This window comes from Bos grunniens, chromosome 28 (assembly GCF_055505025.1).
Source record: "Bos grunniens cultivar Pamir isolate PY7600 chromosome 28, Bosgru_T2T1.0, whole genome shotgun sequence".
Taxonomy (NCBI): Eukaryota; Metazoa; Chordata; class Mammalia; order Artiodactyla; family Bovidae; genus Bos; species Bos grunniens.
Window position 1 is genome coordinate 37,368,922 of NC_141192.1, and position 22,336 is coordinate 37,391,257.

General features: G+C 45.8%; 1 long non-coding RNA gene across 2 annotated transcripts; it reads right to left on the minus strand.

The window, feature by feature from the left end:
• Positions 1–473: 473 nt before the first annotated feature.
• LOC147343145 (uncharacterized) lies at positions 474–20,154 on the minus strand. Of its 2 annotated transcripts, none has more exons than XR_015157131.1 (3): positions 19,153–20,154; positions 17,476–17,599; positions 474–1,477 (listed from the first exon to the last, which is right to left on the minus strand). It is a non-coding gene; the product is annotated as an uncharacterized LOC147343145 (long non-coding RNA). The 2 variants fall into 2 exon arrangements; XR_015157132.1 differs by lacking the exon at positions 474–1,477 and adding an exon at positions 15,126–16,458.
• Positions 20,155–22,336: the final 2,182 nt, after the last annotated feature.

The window sequence follows — 22,336 nt, forward strand, 5'->3', positions numbered from 1 at the left end:
GCTGCTAAGTCGCTTCAGTCATGTCCGACTCTGTGCGACCCCATGGACTTCAGCCTACCAGGCTTCTCCGTCCATGGGATTCTCCAGGCAAGAACACTGGAGTGGGTTGCCATTTCCTTCTCCAATGCATGAAAGTGGAAAGTGAAAGTGAAGTCGCTCAGTCGTGTCTGACTCTTAGCGACCCCATGGACTGCAGCCTACCAGGCTCCTCCATCCATGGGATTCTCCGGGCAACAGTACTGGAGTGGGGTGCCATTGCCTTCTCTGAAGACTAGTGCAGCCAAAAAATAGGTAAATTTTCATCTTAAAAAAAAAAAACTATTAAGATTTTTCTTTAAAAAAAAAAAAACCTTCTGAGAAGGCAGTTCAAGGGGTTGAACTACATCCAATTTCTGTGAGTCCTGAAGCTTCTTCTTCACTGTTAGAGATATTCTTTAGGAAAAGAACAACAAAACTACAAATACAAAACTGGGTACTAAAGTGAATCATTTATTTAGAATAACACACCACATTTAAGAAACCTATCAGTCCCACGAACACCATAAAATCCAGAAGAATCGTATTTTCACTTATCTGAAGCATCTCTAAATACACTTTCCTTACTTTTTTTTTTTTCGGTCTCATACTCCTCTTCATATAAGAGTGATTCTGCAATATAACTTTCTGTATAGAAATAGAATTCTTTTTCTATAATAGACAGAGAATTCTTTTCTCTAGCCCAGTTGATAAAACACTGCTTTTATTATTGAAGTTCAGGAGAGTTTCAGCCACACAACTCGTTATTGTTAGTCATGGGGATTTTTAGGATTGTTGTCCGTTTGGGAAAACATCAATGAGCTTTTTTCTTTGTTTTTGAGCTTTCTTTTTTAAATTAATTAATTTACTGGCTGTGCTGGGTCTCCGTTGCTGTAAGGGCGGGGCTATTTCTAGTTGCGGTGAGCAGGAGCTGCCCTCTAATTGCAGTGCATGGGATCTTCATCGCAGGGGCTTGTCTTGTTGTGGAGCACATGCTCTAGAAGCACAGGGCTTCAGTAGTCATGGCATGTGGCTCAGTAGTCGTGGCATGTGGCTCTACGCCCAGGCTCTAGAGCACAGGCTTAATAGTCGTGGTCCACGGGCTTAGCTCGGGAGATGGTGGGGGACAGAGTAGCCTGGTGTGCTGCAGTCCATGGGGTCGCAAAGAGTCAGACAAGACTGGGTGACTCAACAGCAACAACAAAAAAGGGCTTAGTTGCCCCAGGGTATGTGGGAATTTCCTGGTCCAGGGATCAAACCCCTGTCTCCAGCATTGCCAGGCAGATTCTCAAGGAGATTTTTTCACTTGTGATCTGTAGCTTTCAGGGCATCTCAAGTTTTCTGGTGTGGTGATACATCTTAGGGAGTCTTGGAGTTGGTGGCAGTCCTTACCCAGTGTGCTGTGAAGTTCAGGTCATGGTGTATCGAGTTTTGAGGTCCCTCCGTATTTCAGGCCAGTCAGCTGAAAGTGAAAACAAAGGTCTCCCTAAGGAAAAATGCCTGCCAGCTCCTGGAGCCCAGACTCGCCACATCCAGAGCCTCATTTGCAGTTTTTCTCTGTGAGACAGTGCATAGAGATTGCTTTGTGTTTAGAAAGGGAAGAATGAGTTCCCTGCCTGCAGTGCCAGGACGCTGCCCCCCGCATCCTCTGGTCCTCCATCTGGAGACCAGGGAAGAGGGAGGAAGAGGATGCAAAGAAAGCATCCAGGTATGAAGGCCGGGCTCTGGGGGTCCGGGCAGGGGCTGGCAGGATCTCAGAGATGCCCTGGGAGTGGACCAACACTTCTATAGTAGAAAGAGAATTTAAACTTGACCCAAGAGCACCCAGAAGCAGATCCTTTACGAAGTGCTTGCCCGTTGTGCTCTCGAACTGTGAAAACAGCCCCTGGGACAGTAAGTTCAACCTTTGTATCTTGTCTTGAACTGAGAATAAGGAAACTAACTGTATTAGTTTGTAAGGGCTGACATAACAAAATACCACAGCCTGGAGGCTTAAATGACAGAAGTTTATTGCTCAGTTCTGGAGGCTGGAAAGTCCAAGCTCAAGGTGCCAGCATGGTGGGGTTCTGCTGAGGTTCTCCTCCTGGTTTGCATGTGACCGTCGTCTCCCTGTCCTCATGTGGCAGAGAGACAGCGAGTTCTCTGGTCTTTTCTTGTAAGGGTGCTAACCTCATCATGAGGGCCCCATCCTCATGACCTCACCTAACCCTAATTATCTCCCAAAGGTCCCGCATCCAAATATCATCACCTTAGGGGTCAGGGCTTCCATGTGTGAATTTTAGGAAAGGGGGAGACACAATTAGGTTCTTAGTAACAAAAACTAAAGGGAGGGAATGGAAAAACCTGGGGAAAAGTTCAGGTGAGATGGGGAGAAGCAGAGCCACAGGTATTGAGAGGCAGCTTGGGGAGCCAATGTGTGGGTGAACAGCTGCTCCCCTCTACTCACAGTGACAGCACAAAGCCACACCATAGCCACAACAGACTCAGCCTGACCAACAAGTGCTGCCTCAGCACGTCCAGGCCCCGGGAACACTGCCAGCCTTCTGCTTTGACAAGCCCAAAAACCAAGCTGCAGAGCAATGGCCATGGTACTGCAGGGAGCAAAAAGTGAAGGTGAAAGTGTTAGTCGATGAGGGGCGTCTGGCTCTTTGCGGCCCCATGGACTGTAGCCCACAGGGTTCCTCTGTCCATGGAATTCTCCAGGCAAGAATACTGGAGTGGGTAGCCATTCCCTTCTCCAGGGGATCTCCCAACCCAGGGAACAAACTTGGGTCTCCTGCATTGCAGGCTGACTCTTTACCATCTCAGGCACAAGGAAGGCCGGGTGCAGGGAGAGCCCCCCACCAGCTCAGGGCACGCAGCCTGAGCCCCTCCCAGCGGTGAACTGAGCAGGTGGCTGTGGAGATGTGAGGCCCCTGAATAGGAGGCAGGCCACTGGCACCCCTGGTGCCAAGCTGTTGGGGCAAGAAACGGGTTGCTCTGGCGTCTGCCCATGATGGACACCTGTGCCTCATGGATTGACTGAATTTTCTTTGGCCGTGCATGTGGGATCTTAATTTCCCTCACCCCCTGCATTGGAAGCACAGAGTCTTAAACACTGGACTGCCAGGAAAGTCCCACCTCATTGATTTAAACACAGCCTTGCTGATAACCATGGTTCTTCTTGTCCAGACTAAGTGATTAGCCTCATAGGGCTGTTGTGAACATGAAATGAGATAATGCATAGGAGCACTTAGCCCTGGATCTGGAAGAGCCCACCCACTGGGAATGGTGAGAGGTCTCAAAGCTGAATGTCAATTCAGCCGTGTGGTGGACAGGGACCGCCTTTACCTTGGGATGACGGAGTGCACTGGCTCGTCCATCTCCTCTTATCTGGTTCCCTGTCGTAACAACAGCGACTCGAGCGGAACTTCCCTGGTGGTCCAGTGGTTAAGACTCTGTGCACGTGTGGGTTTGATCTCTGATTGGGGAACTAGGATCCTGCATGCTGCACAACGTGGCCAAAGGGGGGAAAAAAAGTGACTCAGATGCAGGTGGCCCTGAGATGAGCAGGCACTCGGGAGCTGTGTCATTCCCCAGCTCCAGGACCAAGAGACACGAGGTCAGGATGGAAGGAGAAGGAAGTGTCTCGAGTTAGGGAGGGCTCAGGAAACAAGGAGTGTGAACAGAAAAAGAAATGTTTGGTGAACAGCTGAGTAGAAGGGTCAGGTATCACAGGTCATGACAACTGTAATGGTGGACACAGACAGGTTTGGGATTATCCCAAGGAGGCCTGGACAGAGGAGCCTGGAAAACTACAGTCTATAGGGTTGCTAAGAGTCGGACATGACTGAAGTGATTTAGCACGCATGAATGCGTGAGGAGGTCAGAACATGAAGAGATGGGGATGGGGAGAGCCGGGGATAGAATTAAACAGGCTCGAGGAAAACCAAACCAACCAAGCAACCACAAACACTTTTAAGGTGTTCAAATAAAACATTTTCATGCCTAGTATTTCAGTCATTCCTAAGCATGTCCCCATTAATTTATAACATGGTTCTCTCTGGCTAATGAGTGATGAAAGGCTCAGGAGGTTAGGGGGCTTCTCTAAAGGCATATGGCATACTGAGGGCAAAGCCAGCCCAGAAGGCCCCGTGTCTAACTCTGAGTTACCACACAAGGCAGCCCAGAGAGCACAGGAACGGCCCACACCTTCCAGTCTGGGGTGAGACCACAGTCGCTTCCGTGCGTTGCATGACCACAGCACCAGCCTTTGGAGCTGGTGACTTTACGAACCGTAACATCCTCTGTCTTTTAATGAGCAGCCAGGAGCTGAACTCCGGTCAGCTCACAGAGGGTGGAAAGCCCAGGCCAGCAGGCAGGCAGCTCAGTTCCACTCCAGTACGAGCTGCCCAGTGACTGCTCTGCAAAAAGGCATCGTAGCCATGAACTTCTTTACAGGCTTCTTTTGGCCCCCACGTGACTCTTTAATAGCAGTCACATGAGAGACAGTCATCTAAGAGACCCGATGCTGGCCCAGGGCTGCTGTCTGTGAGCTCAACCAGACTCAGGGGAGTGAGCAATAAACACCAGGGACACAGGAGAGTGTGCACAAATGTCTCCACAGTTGTTGGTGTAAACAACACAAGCTGGGCCTCAAGGAGCCCAAGACAGATGAGCTTATGGGGCCCTGTGACACATGGAGCCCAACAGAGGGAGACTCAGCTGCTGGTGGAGAATCCGAGCCGTGTCCCTGGAGGGGGTGGCTGGGTGGGTGTCATCGAGCACTGCACAGTGAGGGTGGCTCTTCTGGTAGAAGGCCTGTCTGGGGGTCCCAGGGGTGAGAGAAGCCCCCAGATCCTGGAGCATCCTTGCACCACCAGGGCCACAGGGAAAGGGAGGCTGGAGCCCAGCCAGCAGCTGCTGAGTGAGGACCTTATTCTGCTGAGATGTATTTGTCAGGACACTCTGCAAACGATCCCGGTGGCTTAGTTGGTAAAGGACCTGCCTGCAAATGCAGGAGAGGGAAGAGACAAGGGTTCAATCCCTGGGCCGGGAAGATCCTCTGGAGAAGGAAATGGCAACCCACTCTAATATTCTTGCCTGTAGAATCCCATGGACAGAGGAGCCTGGCGGACTACAGTCCACGGGGTCACAATGAGTCAGACATGACTGAGTGTGCACACCATGTTTGCAAACTTAGACACCATCTTGATTCACTTAAGCACAAAGAGATGAGCCAAGGGGTCAAAGCTCAGGGCAGGCAGAGGTGGGGAGAAGCAGGCAGGCAGAGGTGGGGTGAACCCCTCAGAGGGGTTGGGTGAAGGCAGGACTCCAGACAGGCGTCTGCTGTGTCTCCTCTTTTGGGGTCAGCTTCTCAGGCAGGGCAGTGGCTGTCACCTCTCTGCACACACACCTTCAAGGAGCTGGCCAGGAGGGTGTGTCCTTTCCTAGGCACAGCTGAGAAATCTTAGGGCAGCGCTGAGCAGTGCGCCCTGGAGTACACATTCCTTCTGCCCCCCTTTGGGGTGGGAACACCTTCACGCCTGGTATACCTTTGTGTCCTTGTGATGGCAGGCACCTGGCTGTAAAAGCTAAACACAAGCCTTCTCTATTTTAATATGTTTGGGAAATGAAGGGCTAAAATGGGTGTCTCCGTTTGCACAGGTTTCTGTCACAAAGTCCCACAGAGTTGGTAGCTTAAACAATAGAAGTTCCTCGTCTGGGCTGGAAGTCCCAGATCAAGGTGTCAGTAGGGTTGGTTTTTTTCCTAAGGCCTTTCTCCTTGTTTTTTCAACAGTCATCTTCTCCCCATATCTCCATATCTTCTCCCGTATCTCCACATGGTCTTCCCTCTGAGTGTCTGTGTCCTAATCTCCTCTTCTTATAAGGACACCAGTCAGATTGGATGACCTCCTTTTACCATAATGACCTGTCTAAGGACCAAATATCCAAACACAGTTGCTTTCTGGGGCATGGGGGTGGTGAGGGCCGCAACATCTGAACTTCAGAGGGACAGAATTTAACCCATGATGCAGAATTAATAGGTCATCTGAGGTGAGTGGTTGGTAGGACATAGGAGTACTAATAATTTCTAGTGATCCCAGGGTTTCGTCTTTGTGCCAGACTCTGTTCTAAGACCTTGACGTGATGTCACACATTTTACCCTTGTAACAACCAAGGAGTTGAGATGTTCCCCCAAAACTACTTACCTCCATTAAAAAGATAATAAAGTAAAAAGCTGAAGGAAAGAAAGGTCCAGATGTTGGGGTTAGTCTTGGATGGGAGCAGGAAAGATGTAGGCAGCTGGGACAGTCTGAATTCAGCATGAGCATCCACTCATCTTCAATGCATATCACGAAGTCATGTTCCTTCTTGTTCAATTTTTTGTTACAGCTGTGTGTAGTTGTTCAGTCGTGTCCAACTCTTTGAGACCCCATGGACTAGCCCACCAGGCTCCTCTGTCCATGGGACTTCCCAGGCAAGAGCACTGGAGTAGATTGCTACTTTCTTCTCCAGGGAATCTTTCCGATCCGGGAATCGAACCCTCATCTCCTGCATCAGTGGAGATTCTTCACCCGCTAAGCCATCGGGGAAGCCCACTAGTGTCACCTAGGAAACTACTTTTGTTATAATACCCATTAGTTAATCAAATTCATCAACAGATACTGATTGCAGACTCACTCAGTACTGGACCCAGAGTAAGGTAGTTGGAAAACTGCAAGTGTAAGACATGCTTCTTCGAGGGAAAATCATTTCATGTTTTTGTTTGCAGGTAGATAAAGATGCTCTGGAATGTGACAAGAGGGATGCATGGTAGTCCTAGCTGTGGGGGAACTGGGTGGGGACAGAGGATTGAAGGCGGATTGTCACTTTACACCTTTTTGTATAACTATGTATCTGTATGGGCTATTCAAAAAAATGAAGGTTTTAAAAAAAGAGTGAAATATGAGCTCAGGGAATTCCCTGGCAGTCCAGTGCTTTCACTGCTGTGGCCCAGGTTCAATCTTTGGTTGAGGAACTAAGATCCTACAGCTGAGCATGGCACAGCCAAAAAAAAAGAAAAAAAATTATTCCACTATCCTCACCAAAGAATATGTAGGCCCAGACCTGTTATCCTTGCTTTGCAAGTAAAACAGTGAGGCCAGGAGAGGGTGCACACAAGACGACTCAGCCAGGGGCTCACTGACCCTAAACCGGGGAATAGTCCTCTGATTCCTCTTCACTACACACATGGTTGGTTCTTAGAAAATGAGGACAGTGGGCATTACTATTATCAATTAACTAACAGGAAACCCTCCTACACTGCTGGTGGGAATGTAACTTGTACAGCCACAGTGGAGAACAGTATGCAGGTTCCTTAAAAAACTAGAAACAGAGCTACCATATGATCCAGTAATCCCATTCCTGGGGATGTATCCTGAGAAAACATAATTTGAAAGGATACATACACTCCAATGTCCCATGAATCACTGTTTGCAGTAGCTAGGACATGGAAGAAACCTGAATGTTCATCAACAGAGAAATGGATTAAGAAGATGTGGTACATATATACAACGGGATATTACTCAGCCATAAAAAAGAATGAAATAATGCCACTTGCAGCAACACGGATGGACCTAGAAATTGTCATATTGAGTGAAGTATGTCAGACAGAGAACGACAAATATCATGATATCACTTACATGTGGAATCTAAAGAAATGGTATAAACGAACTATTAACAAAATAGAAATATAGTCACAGATGTAGAAAACAAACTTTTGGTTCCTAAAGGGGAAGGCAGGGGAGGGACAAATTGGGAGATTAAAATTGACATATACACACTACAATTCATAAAAAAATAAGTAATTAGGACCTACTGTATAGCACAGAGAATTATATTCAATATTCTGTAAGGACCTATATGGGAATAGACTCTAAAAAGAGTGGATACATGTATATGTGTAACTGATTCACTTTGCTGTACAGCAGAAACAGATACAACATTGTAAATCAACTATATTCCAACAAAAATTCATTTAAAAAGTCATTCAAGAAATACATTTTGAATCTCTGGTTAACTAAATGCACATAGTCCCCAACCTTTGGGGTTTACCTTCTGGTGGAAAAGAAGTAGATACTCTAGTGAGCATATAATTACATGTCATGGCAAGTTCTATTAAAGAGAATAAAGAAATGCCATGAGAAAACAACCGAGTATATTTATATCTGGTGCTATTGTGTTAAATATTCATAAATTGCTAGAAAGTAGAAAATGGAAAATCCTCCCAGTAAACATTTGAGCCTAGTAAGCGTTGCTGTCTACACACATGTTAAAAGTCCCTTCCTTAAGGTTTTAAAACCAAATCATCATTGATCAGGATGCCACACCCATCGTCCCTTGGACCAGGGCACTTCCCTGTTGAGGTGGATAAGAGGACCTCTTGAGCCACCTGACAATCAGGAGTTTGTCAGATGACACCCAGAGGGCAAAAAAAAAAAAAAAAAAGGAAAAGGAAAAAACAATCAGGGCATACCATAGGAGAGAAAAAAACCTTCTTCTACCTATCACAGGTTCTCAGATGAAACTGTATAATGCAATGACAGATTAGCAATAAAAAGCAAAACAAGTTTATTAACATGTTTATCTTACACACACATGGGAAAGGATAACTGGAAAAGAGGTGGCTTAGAGTTCTTGCTTATCTAACACCTTCAACAACAAGAACAAAACAATAAATTGATGGGGAAATGAAAAGAAGGAAGAGCAAGAGAGACTAACATTTGATGTTGGGTGGCCTGGGAACAGAACGGCATTGGTAGGTGCTCTGCTGGCCCATCACCTGTCCCACATGTGGTACTGTGCTCAGCGTGGCACCAGGTTTGGGGAGGAAAAACACAGCAGGAAACATGCTCCTCGACCTCAAAAACCTGCCTGGAGAGCTGAAAGTGACCTGTGAATCAGAGAGGTGTAGAAAGAGGGGGGATTGGGGAAGAAAGAATGAGGGACGGAGCTGGGTGTGATTTGTTTAGTAGACGGCAACACAGCAAAGGCCTGATGGGCAGGAATTGAGGCTGGTGGATCTGGTTATGCAGAGAGGCAGAGCAAGGCCTTGGTCAGTAGTGACTCCTCCATGCACCAGTGGAGTGACATTGGAAAGTTATGTTTTCTCTCTGATTCTCAGTTTCCTAAGCTAGAAACGAAATCTTATGTTTATTACGCCTTAAATGGTCGTGAATAAACATGAAGTAAGATATATGCGGGGATTTGGAGGGTGAGATGCCCTTGACTCACAGTCATCTAGAACCTGGGGTGCAGCCTCTCCCGGGGCAGCCCTTCGTGAATTTCCAGTGTCTGCTGCAGCCGCCAACTCAGCCTTCGAGCTGGTGAAGAACCAGTCTGGGGGCTGGCAAGTGGTCCAGATCTGTGCCACCTGAGTAACTGTCTTGATTAAATGAGAGGTGGGGTTTGTGTGAAGCATGATCTAGGTCCATAAAGGAAAATCAGTCCTCTCTTTCTCTCTCCTCTGTCCCTTACCCACCATTTCCCCCCTTCCCCCTCCTTCCTCTTCCTCCTTCTCTTCCTTTTCTTCCTCCTCTCCCCCCCTCCCTTCTCTCTCCTTTCCCCCCACCCTCCTTTCCTTCTGGGCAGCAGCTCGGGTCTCCTTCAGTACAGCCATCTTTCAGGGAACTCTGACCAGGAGCCTTCTCATGTGGATTAATCAAATATATCATTTACTTCAACTCATAACACATGAAGATGGTGAAAAACGAGGGTGCAACTAGAGTTCTTTCTTCCAAGGAGGCTCTTTGAATGACTTGGGCACTCACATAAGCAGCCGTCATCTGAGAGCAGGTCAAGGTCGCGGTGAGCGCAGGGGAGGCTGTGAGTACTACCCCAGAGAGAGGACTCAGCCTTTGCTTTGATGTCTTGGAAAATGAGGATTCATTTATCCTTAAAAGCATGAAACAAGCCTTTGAATGCAAATGTTTCCTGTTTCTGAATTTTAGAGCTAAAAGAGGTCTAAATATCCTTTGTTTTACACATGAATAAGGCTCCTGGGCCTTATGAAGTCACATGGCCAGTTAGTGGCAGATCTAGAAACACACAGAAGTTGAGTATCCCAATGTAGACAAGATTTCATTCAGCTACACTGCTCTGCCCATGTTGTGTAAGTTCTTGTGGGCTAAGATTAATTAAGAGGTAGACAGAGACCCCCTGGCCTGGGGAAGACAGAGTGACTGCTCACCCATGCCCACCCACCAACTGCTCCTCCTCTGGGGGACGGAGTCAGGAGAGGAGCCCCTCCAGCCCTGGATTTCTTCACTATTGTGGCATGGCCTTCAAACGCCAACTGTACTTAAATTATCCAGTGTGGGGGTATTTGTAAAGTGCTTTCTGATAAGACTTGCTAAGTATAGGATCACTGACTCTGTTTTCTTTCACCTCACCACATGGCATGAGGGATCTTAGTTCCTCCCCCAGGGATTTTCAGATCGCCATCCAGACACCAATCTGTTTTCTAGAGCTGCTTATATTTATTTACTTATTGTACAAATGAAAGCTATTATATACTCAAGACTGAGCTATAAAGAAATTAAGCGAGATCTTTGTCATCCAAGAGCTTGCCCTGCAGTGGGAGAGAAACAGGCAATCATGACACGATTTCTAGGATGGAGTGACCACCTGTATGGAGATACTGAGCCATGAGGCAGTCTCGTTTGCCAATGCCAGAAATCCAAATGGTTCTATATTATAGTTCATAAAGGGGTGAGGGTAAGGATAGTATTAGGGTCACCAGGGGCCATATTACAAGGAGCATTCTGCACTTAACTAAGGAGGTTAATTTTTATCCTGTCAATTCAAGCCACATTTGCAGGCCTGAGGGCGGGATTTGGTTTCCCTGTTAGAAAGATCCCACTTGTCTAAAGGGCAAGCCAAGAGGCAGCAAAATCAGCCAGGCAGTTCCTGCAACTATCTATGGAGTAGGGATGAGTTTCTGAGCCAGGAGGAGACATCAGAAGACTCAAGAGGCAGGAGAAAATCCAAGGGAAAATGTGTTACAGAAATAGCAGAGGAGGAGATTTGCAGAAAGGACTGAAAAACAGGATCCCAGATGATACAGACCAGAAGCCAGACACAACCAGGACACAGCCCCATGAGACTTGACCATCAGGAAGGGCTGGCAGCCCCAGGGGGACCAGTTCCAGGGCAGTCGTGGGCAGAAGCCAGGTGGCAAGTTTGAAGGAGAAAATGGGAAGGGAGATGAGGGGAGAGGAAGAAAGCCTCGGGTTCCTCACCTGACCAGTAGTAACATGCGTTATGGGACTGTGGATTCACCAGCTTCCAGAGATACAAGAACATTCTGGAGATGGATGGTAGTGATGGCTGTACAACACTGTGAGTGAACTGAATGCCACTAAAGCCAAAATGGTTAAAAGAGTAAATTTTATGTTATGTATATTTTTACTACAATTTTTTAAAAAGTAAAAAAGAGTTTATAGAAAACTATAGCATTCTGTGCACATTTTTATTTGTGTAAAATATCTCAACAATAATTTGGCCTACGGATTACATGTGGAAATGATAATATTTAGGGTCTATGGCACAATAAAGGACAGAAATGGTAAGGACCTAACAGAAGCAGAAGATATTAAGAAGAGGTGGCAAGAATACACAGAACTATACAAAAAAGGTCTTCACGGCCCAGATAACCATGATGATGTGATCACTTACCTACAGCCAGACATCCTGGAATGGGAAGTCAAGTGGGCCTTAGGAAGCATCATCCCAAACAAAGCTAGTGGAGGTGATGGAATTCCAGTTGAGCTATTTCAAATCCTAAAAGATGATGTTGTGAAAATGCTGCATTCAATATGCCAGCAAATCTGGAAAACTCAGCAGTGGCCACAGGACTGGAAAAGGTCAGTTTTCATTCCAATCCCAAAGAAAGGCAATTCCAAAGAATGTTCAAACTACTGCACAATTGCATTCATCTCACACACTAGCAAAGTAATGCTCAAAATTTTCCAAGCCAGCCTTCAACAGTACCTGAACCATGAACTTCCAGATGTTCAAGCTGGATTTAGAAAAGTGAAAGTGAAAGTCACTCAGTCCTGTCCAGCTCTTTGCGACCCTATGGACTATGCAGTCCATGGAATTTTCCAGGCCAGAATACTGGAGTGGGTAGCCTTTCCCTTCTCCAGGGGAATCTTCCCAACCCAAGGATTGAACCCAGTTCTCCCACATTGCAGGTGGATTCTTTACCAGTTGAGCCACAAGGGAAGCCCAAGAATACTGGAGTGGGTAGCCTATCCCTTCTCCAGCAGATTTTCCCAACCCAGGAATCAAACCAGGGCCTCCTGCATTGCAGGCAGCTTCTTTACCAACTGAGCTAACAGGGAATTAGAAAAGGCAGAAATCAAATTGCCAACATTCATTGGATCATTGAAAAAGCAAGAGAGTTCCAGAAAAACATCTACTTCTGCTTTATTGACTATGCCATACCCTTTGACTGTGTGGATCACAACAGACTGTGGAAAATTCTAAAAGAGATGAGAATACCAGACCACCTGACTTGCCTCCTGAGAAATCTGTATGCAGGTCAGGAAGCAACAGTTAGAACTGGACATGGAAAAACAGACTGGTTGCAAATCAGGAAAGGAGTATGTCAAGGATGTATATTGTCACCCTGCTTATTTAACTTATATGCAGAGTACATCATGAGAAATGCCAGGCTAGATGAAGCACAAGCTGGAATCAAGATTGCTGGGAGAAATATCAGTAACCTCAGGTATGCAGATGACACCACCCTTATAGCAGAAAGTGAAGAAGAACTAAAGAGCCTCTTGAGGAAAGTGAAAGAGGAAAGTGAAACAGTTGGCTTAAAACTCAGCAAACTTCAGAAAATGAAGATCATGGCATCTGGTCCCATCACTTCATGGAAAATAGATGGGGAAACAATGCAAACAGTGACAGACTTTATTTTTTGGGGCTCCAAAATCCCTGCAGATGGTGACTGCAGCCATGAAATTAAAAGACGCTTGCTTCTTGGAAGAAAAGTTATGACCAACCTAGACAGCATATTAAAAAGCAGAGACATTACTTTGCCAACAAAGGTCCATCTAGTCAAAGCTATGGTTTTTCCAGTAGTCATGTATGGATGTGAGAGTTGGACTATAAAGAAAGCTGAGTGCTGAAGAATTGATGTTTTTGATATCTGGTGTTGGAAAAGACTCTTGAGAGTTCCTTGGACAGGAAGGAGATCAAACCAGTCAATCCTAAACTAAATCAGTCTTAAATATTCATTGGAGGGACTGATGCTGAAGCTGAAACTCCAATACTTTGGCCACCTGATGTGAAGAACTGACTCATTTGAAAAGACCCTGGGATGCTGGGAAAGATTGAAGGCAGGAGGAGAAGGGGACAACAGAGAATGAAATGGTCGGATGGCATCACCAACTGGATGAATATGAGTTTGAACAAGCTACAGGAGTTGGTGATGGATAGGGAAGCCTGGTGTGCTGCAGTCCATGGAGTCACAAAGAGTTGGACACAACTGAGTGACTGGACTGAACTGAACTCACTGGGCTACATAAACTATATTATTAAAATTATTGCCTCACTTCTGGTGGCTCAGATGATAAAGAATCTGCCTGCAATGGAGGAGACCTGGGTTCAATCTCTGGGTCAAGACAATTCCCTGGAGAAGGGAAGGGCAACCCACTCCGGTATTCTTGCCTAAAGAATTCCATGGACAGAGGCTACAGTCCATTGGGTCACAAAGAGTCGGACACGACTGAGAGATTAACACACACACATACACACAAAACTCTTAAAATAATATACAGGCTTAAACTTTGTAACTTGAATTACATTTGTACTGGACTGTCTACCCTGGACTCTCAGACAACATGGAAGATTCTATGAATTCACTGTGTGTGTGTGTGTGCATTTTAGGCCTCATGATAGGCACTGCTCTAAAGGACCACAGAAAAGGGGGCCAATTGTAGCCACAGGTGTCCTGAGTGGGATAACTGGTTATAGGACATCAGTCATAGAAAGGACTTTCAGTTCAGTTCAGTAGTTCAGTTGTGTCCGACTCTTTGAGACCCCATGAATCACAGCACGCCAGGCCTCCCTGCCCATCACCAACTCCCGGAGTTCACTCAGACTCACGTCCATCAAGTCAGTGATGTCATCCAGCCATCTCATCCTCTGTCATCCCCTTCTCCTCCTGCCCCCAATCCCTCCCAGCATCAGAGTCTTTTCCAGTGAGTCTTCGAATGAGGTGGCCAAAGTACTGGAGTTTCAGCTTTAGCATCATTCCTTCCAAAGAAATCCCAGGGCTGATCTCCTTCAGGATGGACTGGTTGGATCTCCTTGCAGTCCAAGGGACTCTCAAGAGTCTTTTCCAACACCACAGTTCAAAAGCATCAATTCTTCGGCGCTCAGCTTTCTTCACAGTCCAACTCTCACATCCATACATGACCACAGGAAAAACCATAGCCTTGACTAGACGGACCTTTGTTGGCAAAGTAATGTCTCTGCTTTTGAATATGCTATCTAGGTTGGTCATAACTTTCCTTCCAAGGAGTAAGCGTCTTTTAATTTCATGGCTGCAGTCACAGGGATTTGCAGGGATTTTGGAGCCCCCAAAAATAAAGTCTGACACTGTTTCCACTGTTTCCCCATCTATTTCCCATGAAGTGATGCGACCAGATGCCATGATCTTCGTTTTCTGAATGTTGAGTTTTAAGCCAACTCTTTCACTCTCCACTTTCACTTTCATCAAGAGGCTTTTGAGTTCCTCTTCACTTTCTGCCATAAGGGTGGTGTCATCTGCATATCTGAGGTTATTGATAATCACAGTGCTGTGATCACTGACCTAGAGCCAGACATCCTGGAATGTGAAGTCAAGTGGGCCTTAGGAAGCATCACGACGAACAAAGCTAGTGGAGGTGATGGAATTCCCATTGAGCTATTTCAAATCCTGAAAGATGATGCTGTGAAAGTGCTGCACTCAATATGCCAGCAAATTTGGAAAACTCAGCAGTGGCCACAGGACTGGAGAAGTCAGTATTCATTCCAATCCCAAAGAAAGGCAATGCCAAAGAATGCTCAAACTACCGCACAATTGCATTCATCTCACACGCTAGTAAAGCAATACTCAAAATTCTCCAAGCCAGGTTTCAGCAATATGTGAACTATGAACTTCCAGTTGTTCAAGCTGGTTTCAGAAAAGGCAGAGGAACCAGAGACCAAATTGCCAACATCCTCTGGATCATCGAAAAAGCAAGAGAGTTCCAGAAAAACATCTATTTCTGCTTTATTGACTATGCCAAAGCCTTTGACTGTGTGGATCACAATAAACTGTGGAAAATTCTGAAAGAGATGGGAATACCAGACCACCTGACCTGCCTCTTGAGAAATTTGTATGCAGGTCAGGAAGCAACAGTTAGAACTGGACATGGAACAACAGACTGGTTCCAAATAGGAAAAGGAGTATGCAAGGCTGTATATTGTCACCCTGCTTATTTAACTTATATGCAGAGTACATCATGAGAAATGCTGGGCTGGAAGAAGCATAAGCTGGAATCAAGATTGCCGGAAGAAAGGACTTTATAAAAAGTCAAATTAATATGTCTCAGAAAAAAATAATGAAATTTTGCCATTTGCAGTGACATGGATGAACTTGGAGGATATTATGGTAAATGAAATAAACTAGAGAAAGACAAATAACTTACATATAGAATCTAAAAAATATGACAAACTAGTGAATATAACAAAAAAAGCAGCACACTCATAAATTCAGAGAGCAAACCAGGTGACCAGTGGGGAGAGGGAAGGAGGGAAGGACAAAAAAGGGCTAGAGGATTAAAAGGTCCAAACTATTAGATATAAAATAAGCCTCGAGGACACATTTTACAACACAGGGAACAGAGCCAATATTTTATAATAACTATAAATGGAGTATAACCTTTAAAAACTGAATTACTATAATATACATCTGTAATTTATACAATATTATACAACAACTATACTTCAATTTAAAAACAGAGTCAGGGCTGGAGGTGAGTCCAGGCTTTCACTGCTGTGGGTGGGGATTCAATCCTGATCCAGGAATAAGATCCCACAGCCCTTGTATAGTCCAGGGCTCCGTGCCTTGGGGATGCAGTTCTGATATTCTGGCTTCCGTGACAATCTCTAGCCCCAGATCCATTTACTCACAGGCAGTCTAAGGAGTTAAGTGTCTGTTGAGGCTGGAAGGGCTTCAGAGTTTTCAAGATGTTTCCCATAAGTTAGAGTCATCCAATGAGGTGGGAAAACATCCATTTGGCAGATGGGAACACCGAGGCCCCAGAGGCAAAAACCCTTGTGTTAAATAACACCGTTCCCTCTGTCTACATCAAATTTTAAAAATGAATGTTCTGACTCCAGGAATGACGTCTTTGAGGAATTATGATTCACCGTTGGAAATGTCTGAGAAAAAGAGTTGGTAGAGACCAGAAGGCAAACACGAGATGAATATAATTAAAGAGACCACTGATTGGGATAAAATGCTTATTTACCCCAGGCAAATTTCAAAGAGAAAAGTCAAAGAAACCAAGCTGTCAGTTGAACATTAAAAAAAGAAAGAAAAAGAAGAAACAAGTTAAAGAAAAACTACCATGCTAGAGTAAGTAGATACATCAAAAAGCCAGAAAGATAATTAAAGATGAGAATCTAATTACAGTGTATATAAGTTTAGACTAATAATCAAAAGCTCTGCAAACACATTTGGAAAGAGAAGGAAGAAAAAAATGTTGAATTTAGAGAAGGAAGTCCCACTAGTGCAGTTACTTCATTTCCCTGAACCTCAATTTCCTTATCTATAATGCTCTCCAAGATCCCTTTAAAATACACATTTAGGATTCAAGATACATCACAGCTAACTGAAAAATTTTATTATTGACTCAAAAATCACATGGCTAATTGTTTGTAGATAAAGTAAAAATTACATCTGAGGAGGAAAGAAAAGTAAAAATCATCAATCCCACCCAGAGAAAGATACTGTGAATATTTTAATGTATAATCTCCCAGATTCATATATATATATACACACATATACATATGTGTATAGATATATAATATGTATGAATTTTATTATCTATTTTTCCAGTCACCAAAATACTTCAAGGATATTTTCTTGTCATAGTTTTGTTTCCATGCCATTGTTGGTGATGGCTGCCATATATTACAGTTTAAACAAAGGCATCAGAGTATAATATTAGTTGTAGGTACATTGTAGTGCAAATGTGGGTGTGTGTAGATAGGAAGAGATGAAGTTGAGGAAAGAAATGAATGACATCTTCTAATTTACCGAAGATTTTTATATAAAAGTTTTATAATTTACAAAAGGTTTTTACATATTCTTTACAACTGCCTAGCAACCACAGTGTCTAATATATAGGAACCATCAATAAACACTGAAAAAGTGAAAAAATAAATGTGCATTACCTTATGTATTCCTCATATAGCTGTGATGAGATAGGCACAATTGGGATCATTTTACAAGTTGCCTCTGTTATGTTGGTAAACTCCATTATGATTTACGTAGCATTGTCAGCAGTGAAGAATCCATCTGCCAATGCAGAAGACACAAGAGACTCAGGTTGGATCCCTGAGTCAGGAGGATGCCCTGGAGTAGGAAATAGCAGCCCACTCCAGCATTCTTGCTTGGAAAATTCCATGGACAGAGGAGCCTGGTCAGCTACAGTCCATGGGGTCGTGAAGAGTTGCACACGACTGAGCACACACACATAGATTGTACAAACCCAACTCATTTGAGCTTCACAATTGCTCTGTAACTAAGCAGGATTCTGGTCCCATTAAAGAAAGATTTGATTTCCTAAAAGAAATCAACCCTGAATATTCATTGGAAGGACTAATGCTGAAGCTGAAACTCTAGTATTCTGACCATCTGTTGCAAAGAGCCAACTCACTGGAAAAGGCCCTGATGCTGGGAAAGATGAGGGCAGGAGGAGAAGGGAACGACAGAGGAAGAGATGGTTGGATGGCATCACTGATTCAATGGACATGAGTTTGAGCAAACTCCAGGAGACGATGGACAGGGAAGCCTGGCGTGCTGCAGTCCACGGGGTCACAAAGAATCAGACACGACTGAACAACTGAACAACAATAAAGAAAGATGGATCATAACACTGTTAGATGGCTATACTTCAATATAAAATAAAAAGTTTAAAAATTAAAAATAATTATTAAAAATTAAAACTGTGGCTGAAGTAATCAGGGCCAGGTAGTCAATAAGTGAAAGAGTTGGACCTTGACTCCAAAGTGAAAGTTGCTCAGTCGTGTCCCACACTTTGTGACCCCATGGACTGTATAATTCTCCAGGCCAGAATACTGGAGTGGGTAGCCATTCCCTTCTTAAAGGGATCTTCCCAACCCAGGGATCAAACCCAGGTCTCCCAAATTGTAGGGGGATTTTTTACCAGTTGAGCCACCCAGGAAGCCCAAGAACATTGGAGTGGGTAGCCTATCCCTTCTCCACCGGATCTTCCCAACCCAGGAGTCGAACTGGGGTCTCCTCCACGGCTGAGCTACTAGGGAAGCATGACATTTGCCATTTCTTCCCACCTGTGAAATGTTCTACAATTTGCAGTCCTGGAAGCTGCTAGCTACAATCCTTGGGGCTATTCTTCCCCTAAACATCTTACTGGGGATTTTCTACTGAGGATCTTCGCTAGAATTGGTCTGTGCTGTTACAGAAACGTCACTTTTTCGGGGGGTAAAACATGCTGACTGTGAAACGGTAGAGAACAAGGAGGAAGGTGGAGAAAAGGTAGAATTTGGCGCCATCTTCTGTGAGCTTTTGTTTTTACAAGCCATGCATGAATTAAATTGACAAGAAATTTTGTATTCTATTCTCTGATACGCGGTCGATTTTGAAAATCTCTTGTAAGAAGAAATATGGAAAACATAAACCTAATAAAACATTAGTTAAATGCTAAGCTTCTCCCCTACTAAAACACTGATCAAATCTGCTACCAGATGGAAGTTTTACTCTGCTTACTTTCCCCTCCAACCCTCCCCTCAAACACTAATGTCCTGTAGAATAGCAACGACTAGAGAAGACAGAAAGGGAAAAAGCAAAGACTGTGTAAAGCCACTGACCTGGAGAAACTGAGAACTGATTCTAGATGCAAAGCTAGCACAACTCGCACTCTTAGGGGGAGGAGAGACATGTACTTCCAGCAACTTCTAAAAAACAGGTAACCACAGCAGAACGGAATCAAGGAAAGACAGGCCAGCTGCCTGCAGCAACAAGCCTCAGTCGCAGCATCTTGGCTGGAGAGCCTCTCGCGCTGCTGTCCGGGGCCAGAGCTGGGATCTCCGGGTCCTTCCTTCGCCGCTGCTCTGAGCTAGTTACCTCCGCGGAGCCGGACCTCGCAGCTTCATTTCACACCGAGGAGCAGCTTCAGACAAGCTCAGGATACTTTTCTCCTTTTCCTCTCTTGAGTTTAACTGCATTCACGTTCATTTTCAACGACTTATTTGTAGGACACTGATCATCAAAGCCCCCCACCTTCCACCCCAGAAGACTAAACCTATTTTCCCAGTGATATTACTCGGTATTTGCACATTTGTTTAATGCTTTTCAAAGGCCGTCAAGGTGTCAGCTCACAGCACCCCGCGAGCTGGGCAGGAAGGTGCTGCTCTGCTCCCAATGCCGCGCAGGAGAAACCGAGGCTCCGAGAGGACGGAGTGCGTGGTCCAGATGCCGCAGAGCCATCGCCCAGGGTGCCTCGTGGGGACCCGGCGGCTTGTGTGGTGTGGAGTGGAGACGGGGCCACCCGTACCAAGCCTGGGTGATCTGCTCTTACCGCCACCCTCCACCCTAGGCTGCCGGAGCCGGTGCTCCGTGGAGCGGGAGGCAGGCAGGGAGGGAGGAGACCCGGGAGAACCTGCTGAGAACACCGGAGTTGAGCACGGGATGGATTCACCGTCACGGACTGATTCTTGAGCACCTTCCAGGAGCTGCTGCTCCCGGGAACCCGAAGCCGGGCTGGGCCCCGTGCTGTCCCAGGGGCTTTCGGTTACTTGGGGCACAAAATGGTTACAAATAACCATGATACAAAGCAGAAAGCCGTCATTATCGTAAGAGAAGAGGTTCCTTTTCGCTGGGAGCTGGGCCGGGTCTGGGGCGGGGGTTGGGGGCCGGGGGCGGCAGCGGAAGGTGGGGTCAGGGGCAGAACCAGGGGTGGGGTTAACGGGGGCCTGGAAATGTGTGAAGGATGGTGTGAGATCAGACGCACACACTCAACCACACTCACATATACTCACGCGCACTGACAGAGGCACCCTCTGCGCCCGGCCCAACCAGGGGCACAGCTCTATGTAAAACCCTATGGAGCAAGTCACAGAGGTATTGATGAGGCCGAAATTCATGAAGATTTTCTTCAAAACTGACGATGGCAAAGGCCTTTCTCGCTTCACTTTTTCACACTGTGGATCTGTTTTGGCTTTGCTGGGACCATGTGTGATGGACTGTAGTCCGTCAGGCTTCTCTGTCCATGCGATTCTCCAGGCCAGAATACTGGAGTGGGTTGCCATTCCCTTCTCCAGGAGATCCTCCCGACCCAGGGATCGAACCCAAGTCTCTTGTGAATCCTGCATTGGCAGGCGGGTTCTTTACCATAAGGCCACCTGGGAAGCTTGCTGAGACCAGGCTGTGCAAACTGTCATTGGCTTGAGCCAATGAGGCAGCTTGGCCTCAGTTCTGGAACCAAGGGGCCTGGTGGTGAATTACAGGCCTGTGAGCTATTTCTGTTTGCTGGGGTCTCCAGAGGTTTCTGGAGATGGGATAGTGATCACTGAAATTGGTCCATGGTGGAGTGTGTGAATCTGGGCAGCAGGAACTCTCCATCAAAGGGACACCCTGCCTGTGACGTGTGTCAGCCTCACCCCTCATGCCCCTTTCCCCCTTCCCCCATGGCATGACTGCTTAAGGAGCTTGGCAGATGGGGCAGGTTCCTGAAAACGCCTGTGGCAATTCCTCCTGGGTGTTTAGAACACAGGAAGCAAGGAAGTGATTTCAGGTGTTTAAAAGTGAATGGCAGTTTCCATTTTGACGTTAAAGGCATCACCAAGATCACAGATAGGTTCTGTCAGTGGGAGAAAGTAAAACCCTACCTTCCTTGGCCTGTAAAATTTCTACCTAATAGTATCAAGATGGCAGTGAGGTAATTCCCTGGAGGTCTGGCGATGAGGACTCTATGCATTCACTGCCAAGGGCACATGTTCAATCTCTAGTCAGAGAACTAAGTGTGCACAGGAAAAAAAATTTTTCCTAATTGAAAAAAAAAACATTTTTATCTGGGCTTCAAGCCAGCGGCCCCTAAATAGATCATGTGGGGACCCACTGCTGCCAGTGAGTGCTGGTCCCCAAAGGGTACTTTGGGTTTTCTTGGACTCCTCTGTGGATGTTAGTTGAAGCAGGAGGCTGGTCTCTCAATGGAGATTTTATTCTTGTTCCTCACTTCTGTTTTAAATCCATAAATTGGATCAGAAGTAGCACTCAGATTTGTTCATTCATTTGACATTCATTTAACACTTACCTGGACCATGCCTTATCTTAGGCATTAGAAATGCAATATGCATTTAGAACCTGGTCCCAGGCCTATGGGATAAGTTACATCCTAAAAGTGTATTTAACATGAATCAAGGACTCGTCAATGCCTTCTCCCTGTCTCATTTTCCACTCCTTGTGCTTAGTACAGTGTCTGAGGTTTAAGTGAGGGAGCTCAGGTAGGGTTTATTTAATGACTAATTGGCCAATGACTGAGAATCTACTTGTAACCACGGCAAAAAAATCTGCTTGAGAAGAGAAATGACAATTCTAGGGTAACTAACACCCAGATAAAGGAGTGATCACTACTGCTTATTAAGAAATAAAGTAGTATGAGCACAGGGGAAAAACATTTAATTCTGCCTGGGAGAATTGGGATGTCACAAGAGAAAAACTCACTGTTTCTCTTCTACTGACCACTCTCCTGTTGATACATCTGGCTACCAAATATGAGAGGGGATGGCGCAGGAATGGCCGAAAGGAGCTACCCTGCGTCCGAGGTCAGGGGGCGCTGCTGAGAGGAGATACCCAATGTCCGAGGTCAGGGGCGGCAGCCAGGAGGAGCTACCCCACGCCCCTAAGCCCGAGGCCAAGGGCGGCGTCGAGAGGAGTTACCCGGAGCCGTGGCTGCGCGGGTGCAGGAGGGCCTAGAGGAGCTATCCTACATTGAAGGTCAGGAAGGGCGGCGGTGAGGAGATACCCCTCATCCAAGGTAAGGAGCAATGGCTG